This window comes from Pteropus vampyrus, unplaced genomic scaffold, assembly GCF_000151845.1.
Source record: "Pteropus vampyrus isolate Shadow unplaced genomic scaffold, Pvam_2.0 Scaffold46, whole genome shotgun sequence".
NCBI classification, from domain to species: domain Eukaryota; kingdom Metazoa; phylum Chordata; class Mammalia; order Chiroptera; family Pteropodidae; genus Pteropus; species Pteropus vampyrus.
This window is the reverse complement of record NW_011888827.1, coordinates 1,583,194-1,589,854: the sequence shown is the minus strand read 5'-3', so window position 1 is coordinate 1,589,854 and position 6,661 is coordinate 1,583,194. Positions and strand designations below refer to the sequence as shown.

Here is a 6,661-nt window from a genome sequence, read left to right as displayed (position 1 = left end):
GGGAATAAGACGGGGACGTTTTATTATAATAAGATGTGTTTGTTTGCTAATCGCAGCGATCCAGTATTGAATGAGAAATTGATAATGGGAGAGCAAAAGGAGGGGGTACTTGTCGAAGGAAAAACTTGGAAAGGCAGTGGGGGATGGGGCCAGGGCCAAGTGAAGCATTGCGCCTTAGAAAAGGAGCGGGGATGCATCTTCCATGGTACCAGAGGAAGGCAGAGTGGGCGCAGGTACAGACGGGTGGGTGGAGTTGGTGGTGGGAAGAGGAGCTTTTCTGGTTACATCGGCTTCCTCTCGAAAGGGTGTGAGTAAGGTCCCCGAGTGAGCCCAGGGCTGTGGGAGCCGTGAGGGGAGAAGAGCACGATACTCGTCCCAGAGGGTGGGGAAGGGAATTTGCCAGCCGGGTGGGGTGGGGCTCTGTGGCAGGCTCGGACGCCTGTTTGATATTCTGGCCAGAAATTTGGAGTGAGCACCGTGAGCACAGCAGCCTGACTTCTCTCTGGCCATGTGCCGCTGCTTGGGTGAGGGTCAGATGTTTGGATTTATTAGGACTAGGGTTTTGCCAGGTAAGTAGGACAGGAAGAGAAAGACAAGGGAGCTGAGGAAGGTGATGGAGAGAGGAAGAAGCGAGAGGTCAGTGACAGGAGGAGGTCAGAGGAGGACCCTGACAAGTGCCCGGGGGATGGGTGGGGGTTCCACGTGGGGACCGCGAGGGCTCAGAGGTGCAATGCCGCGTCAGGGGACCCAGTCTGGGTGCTGTTACGCTCGGCTAGGCAAATGCTCTGTGTGCTTAAAAAGCCATCTAAAAATTATAAAGTAATAGTGCCTTGTACAGTACAGAAACCCTAGACAATACAGAAAAGAGCAAGAAGCAGCAGAAATCCCCTGTAATCTTGTCAGTTAAAAGTGTTAGAAGTTAACCCTGAACTTTTCTAGTATTTCATTTTATTTGTTATTTTGTAGCCTGTTTTTTTCCACTTAACAATGTATTGTGCGATTTTCCCACATCAGCCTACAACATGTGTGGCTGTGAATTTATAATTTCTATCAGTTTATCTGAATGGGTTCCATATATGCGTGTGTATATATAGTTGGTCCGCCTTTTAAACACGACAGGAGTGGATTTCTCTCCTGCGCCTCATCCTCAGTTTCCCTGCCCAGAAGCAACCAGCGTTTCAAGTTCCGTGTATCTGCTATACACACACATAGGTGATTTTTTCCTTCTTAAAAGACAAATAATAGCGGAAGAGACAAACTGTTATTACCTTTGCATCTTTGGGTTTTCCACGCCCATCCACCCATCCGTCACCCACCCGTCACCCATCCGTTTAGTATTTGCGGAACGCATGTTAAGTGCCAGTTGCTGTTCTAGGCACTGGGGTTCACAGATCTTTCCTCTGGGGAGGGCAGACCGTGAGTAAACAGAATGTCAGATGGTGAAGACAGAGCAGTAGGTAAGGGGGAGGGGGAGTGCATTTGGGATGGGAGTGAGTTGCTATTGTATGTAAGATGGCAAAGGACACCCTCACTGATAAAGTGTCACTTGAGCAAGTGCCAGAGGGATATCTGGGGGAAGAAGATCATTTCAGGCTGAGAGGAGATTGTATGAGAACCTAGGATCTGCCTCGTTCTTTTTAGTGATAGTATAGTGTTCCATTGACTGTTAAACCATGAGTTTTTAAATGAGCTGCTTGCTGTTAGATATTTAGGTTATTCTAATCTTTTACTATAAACAGTGCTTCAGTGATACATGATATTTAGTAGTTGCATTGTATTACATTTTATAGTTCTGTTTATTAAAATACTTAATTTATTTACCATTGTTGAGTGTATAGGTGATTTTTCCAACGTTTAACTATTATAAATAATTCTGACATGTAGTTGTACATACTTTTTGTACATTTCTGACTGTTTGCTTGAGTTACATTCCTAAAAGCAGCATGTTAGATCTAAGAATATTGCACATTTTAAAGTGCTTTACTTCTGTACTTAATTGCTAAATTACATTTCGGGAAGGTTGGCTTAATTTGCATATCTACCACCAATATATGTGCTGATTTTTCTGCACCCTTGCCAACACTCAGTATTATTGTTTTTAAAAATTTTACCAATTCGATGGCCAGAAATTATTATATCATTGTTTTATTTTACATTTCTATTACTAGTGAAATTGAGCTTTTTTGGTGTATTTAACTGGCTGTTTATATTTCTTCTGCCAGTTGTCTGCCTATTGACTTTGCTCATCTTTCTGGAGGTGTAGGGTGGGATATTGGGGTATTTTTATTTCTTAAAGTTCTTAAATGGTTTAATTTTTCATTTGACTTTATACTTAGAAGAATATGGTTTAGAGAGGGATTTAACTTTTTTCTTAAATAGTTAATCTTTTTTGCCTGTGCAGTTATCGAATAAGGTAACCTCTCATTGGTTTGATGTTTTAATAATACGTCATTGTTTGACATTTTTTGTCATATACCGACATTTGTTCTGTAGGTTTTCTGACATCTCTTCTATGACTTATTTACCTGTCTTGCGTATTTCATTGACTTCAAATTATATATTTTCCGTAATTTAGCATGTTTAAATTTGGAATGCGTCTTAAAATCAGCTGTTTGCCTGGGTGAAAGTTGAGCTCTTCCCGAGGTGGTTCGCATTTTCTTTGGCCAGTCACTGGGGGGCACTGCCAACCCGAGTTTGCTTAAACTAATTTCTCTGAGATTTTCTTGGGCTATGCTGGTATTGTGAATTCAAACCAGAAAAAATTGCAGGCAGGACCGGGTGGGTATACCAGTTCAAATACCGAGGAACTTTTTTTCCTTCTTCTCTTCCCACCATCAGGGAACAGGTGTGCAGACTTCTTCGCTGTCCCTTCTGTGGCCAGGGATCTCTTTTTACTCGTCATTGAGGCCGTAGCTTTTTGGTGTCCCCGCTTTTTGTGAGGGTCTCTTTCTCCTTGTAGACACCCTATCCTGGGCATCTTTTCTTAGCATGCTACATGAAATAATGGTGTTCCTTATATATCACCTAATATGAAAAACTAAGGACCTTTCAGTTCACAATTTGTTTATTGTTCCTTGTTTTATTTCTTATACTTGGTTGTAAAAGTTTATAATATTGTACTCATGCTATAAAATATTTTAAAATATTAAGAATTCTTCTATACATGGTTTATTTAAGCGTAGATCAATTTTGCTGAATAATATTTTTTATGTTTATCTCATTTAATCCTTTTTAGAATTGTTCTATAAAAAGCCTCAGATTAACCTGACCAATATTTTCTTTTACGCTCCATACTCGTTTTGTTATGAAGATTACCATGCTGGTTAATCTCACAGAATGCTCCCTGCTGCCCTTTCGTCCCTTCCCTTAGGATGACGGCCTGTCTGAGGACTTGTGCTCACAGGGTTTCTTTTTCGGAGGCACTTTACAGTGTGTGTTTAGTACAGTGTAGCGTTTGGCAGTGTGTTCTTTTGCTTCAGAAAGGAACAACGATGCATTATTATATTGTTACTGTAAGTTTGTGAAGTTCACCAAGGATTTTTTTTTTTTTCTTTTAAAGACTTTCTTGTCTTTCCAGAAAGTGGCAGTATAAATTACATTGTTGAGAAAATCCTCAGAGGACATTCCCAGTTTGCTCCTGTGACGGATGACGGCAAAGTGATGCATCGACAGTTGCTCAGATGTAATTCTCAGACGTAGGGATTCATTTCAGAGAAAACATACAGAACAAACAGTGAAAGCAATCAGTACCACATTTGGACAGTACAGATGAGAAAATGTAATTATCAAAAAAGATGCAGCTAAAAATTCCTCAGATCAGTTTAGTTTTACAGATGTCAAAGTGTGATATCAACGAAGAAATCTTTGTAGCATGCAGACGGTTGTTTCTTTTTCTTGAAAACCTATTGTCAGTGGGCTGTTACACTTGTATTTTTTAAAATGTAGTATGTTCTTTTATTCAAGTATGGACTTCTCGAGAAACTATAGGAACACGACTTTTTAAAAAATTTATGTTCTGCTTTAAATATGAATTGTAGTTCTGAGCTGTTTTAACGCGGGGTCATTTTTATTTACGAGAAAGGAACTGAGATCGCTTAAGTTCCAAGTTGCATCTGAGGTTTTCGTGAAGCCTTTCAATCGGTTGCCGAGCACATATTTGAGGAAGAAGCGCATTGCTCCTGACTGCACAGAAGCCCTCTGGGGCGCCCTGGGACAGCCCGGGGTGCCCTCCCGGCGTGTCCACCCCGCCAGGACAGGGGCACAGGAGAGGTTTTCCTTTCCGGCGTCTGAGGGAGCTGTGCAGTCGACTCGTTGCCGAAGTTCCAATTAATGTGAGAACCAAACTTGAGTTTTTTTAGTTCTTGGTTTTTTTTTTTTTTTTGCTTTGTAACAATTTCACTTATACCAAAGTATTTAAAAGTATGAAATGTATTGCTTCTCAATCATAAATGTACTTCATGAAATGACTGTTCTGTAATATTTTACTTCATTTTACTGTGACTTCAAATTATCCTAAATATTTTCCTAATACTACATGGGAATGCTGATTTTTCTCCTTTTGTTATGCAGTAGAAACATTTTACACTGTTTACATAGTTCTCATGGAACATAGAATTTTTTAAAGCAACATACAATACACATTTTTTTGTGTATGTATTCTAATTAGTGTGAATAAAGCAGTAACATCAGTGCACTTTTTAAGCAGCAAACTTCTGTATTTCTCTTGTCTTCCTTAAAAGTGTTCCTATGAGTTTGGAGTATTTTCCTTTACACTGAGTGCCTGCTGTATATAGTTAATACATAGCATTCACTCCTAATAGAATCAGGACAGTAGAGTTTTAGAGCTGCAGTTGACACCAGACAACATATGTTCCACCAGCTCATCCTGTAGCCGAGGACAGGACCCTGCATGCCTCTCTTGGGCTGTTTCATGGCAGCCCTGGGCTGGAAGGCAGTTTCGCTGACTCCCTTCTGCCTTCATTTTTCTATGCTAGTACTACAACCTTTCATTTAATTTCCACCTAAATTCCCCAAACTCATGAAATTTAGAAACAAATGAAGGTTATTTATGTATATTTTAATAAAATTCAGTTTGATTTTTCAATTTACAATCGGTTTTGTCTGCATTATTCAGCCTGTGTCTCCTGAGTATTGGGTGGAGGACAAGGAACACTTGAACCAGGGTCCGTGGAAGAAACTTGTCCCAGCTGAATTCCAGGAATCCTGTGGTTTTAACGCTGGAGGAAACATGGAACAAATTTGTGGTGGCTGTCTGGATTTCGTATTTATGTTACTCTTCAATTTCAAAACAAACAAAAAAACAACCCAACCGGGCAGTTAAGTCCCCTGAGGGCAGAGTCTCTCTTATTAGTGTATTGTCCTCTCTTGTGACCACCATGCCTAGCAGAATCCTGTCACATAGTATAAGGCACATTCCAAATATTCATTGAATGAAAGAATTTTAAAAATCAAAAACATAATTTAACACTTGGAAGAGACCTTGGAAGACCATGTAGATCAGTGGTTTGCAAACTTTTCAAGAGCAGCAGAACCTTTTTCAAGTGGAAACTTGCACCAAATGTCAGTATATAAGCTCACTGGGGGTACAGCAGCTGCACAAAGGGTGACCCCATTTCTCCCCAGGGACGGCTCATTGCCTCCCGGAAGCCTCCCGGCCCAGCCCCTAACCTGGATTAGTGCCCTCGCTCTCCCCAGGTGGCTAGTTATTCTGAAAGGGTTTCATATGCCGCGTCTGGGACAAAAAAACTGTCAGTGTCTGGGATTGAAGGTCAGAGTCACGGTGAAGCCACCACTGCCGCCACCACCGCCCTGGCCTGGTGTGTTGGCCCGTGCGCAGTAAGGGGAGACTCCGTCTCGAGCCTGGCTGACCTACGTGTGTCTCAACTCTCAAAACCAGAGTGCGGTGATAATGAACAGAGGCCACACAGATCATGTCGACTTTTGAGGTGAGTATGCCATCGGAAAGGCGCGATCGACCCAGATCCTTGAAGACGAGGAAGTTCGTGCGCAGATCCCACCGTCCCGGCGGGGATGCTGGCTCACAGCACATGGTCTGACGATGAACAGCTGCAGACCAGCGCTGTCCCAGAAACCGGGGCGACTGGCTGGCTGTTACCCTTGTTAGGTTTTTAGCACCTGAGGCATCAGCCACCTCGGTGCTGTACCTTAGTTGTTTACCGAGCGACGTTCTGGTGGCGACTTGGTCTCCCATGGAGATTTTGCCATCTGGGAAGAGTGTGAATTGAACTGCAGACACTAAACGTTTTGGTTTTCTTTTAAATTACCGTTTTCAGTGTAACAGTAAGTTGGCATCCTGGCTAAGCATGATTCGTTTCCCCAGGACTGGATCCTCTAAGGGGAGTTAGCAGAACTCAGTTCCTTTGGGCCGCGGTGCTGACACCATATTCCTGCTGTTGTCCATCCCCCTGCAAAGCACTGGGTGGACTGTCAGCTGACTTGTCTCCTCGATGTTTCTATACTGTCGACAGATTATGGTCGTCCTGGTATTTCACCTCTAAATCGAGCTTACTGAGAACTTGATCACATGACAAAGAGCTCTGGTGCCCACCTGCCCTTATTCCTCTCCATGCTCTCCCTCTTAGCTGTGTTTCCTTGAGCACGGTTTTTCCACCCATAACCT

The 6,661-nt window shown here is 42.4% G+C and overlaps 1 protein-coding gene across 1 annotated transcript in view; it reads left to right on the top strand.

The window, feature by feature from the left end:
- The window catches only part of SEC23IP (SEC23 interacting protein), a 36,076-nt gene extending 31,367 nt beyond the window's left edge, over positions 1 to 4,709 (top strand). Inside the window, exon 19 of the mRNA XM_023530073.1 lies at positions 3,578 to 4,709. The gene's annotated coding sequence lies outside the window, so the exon portion shown is untranslated. The remainder of the gene's footprint in view (positions 1 to 3,577) is intronic.
- Positions 4,710 to 6,661: the final 1,952 nt, after the last annotated feature.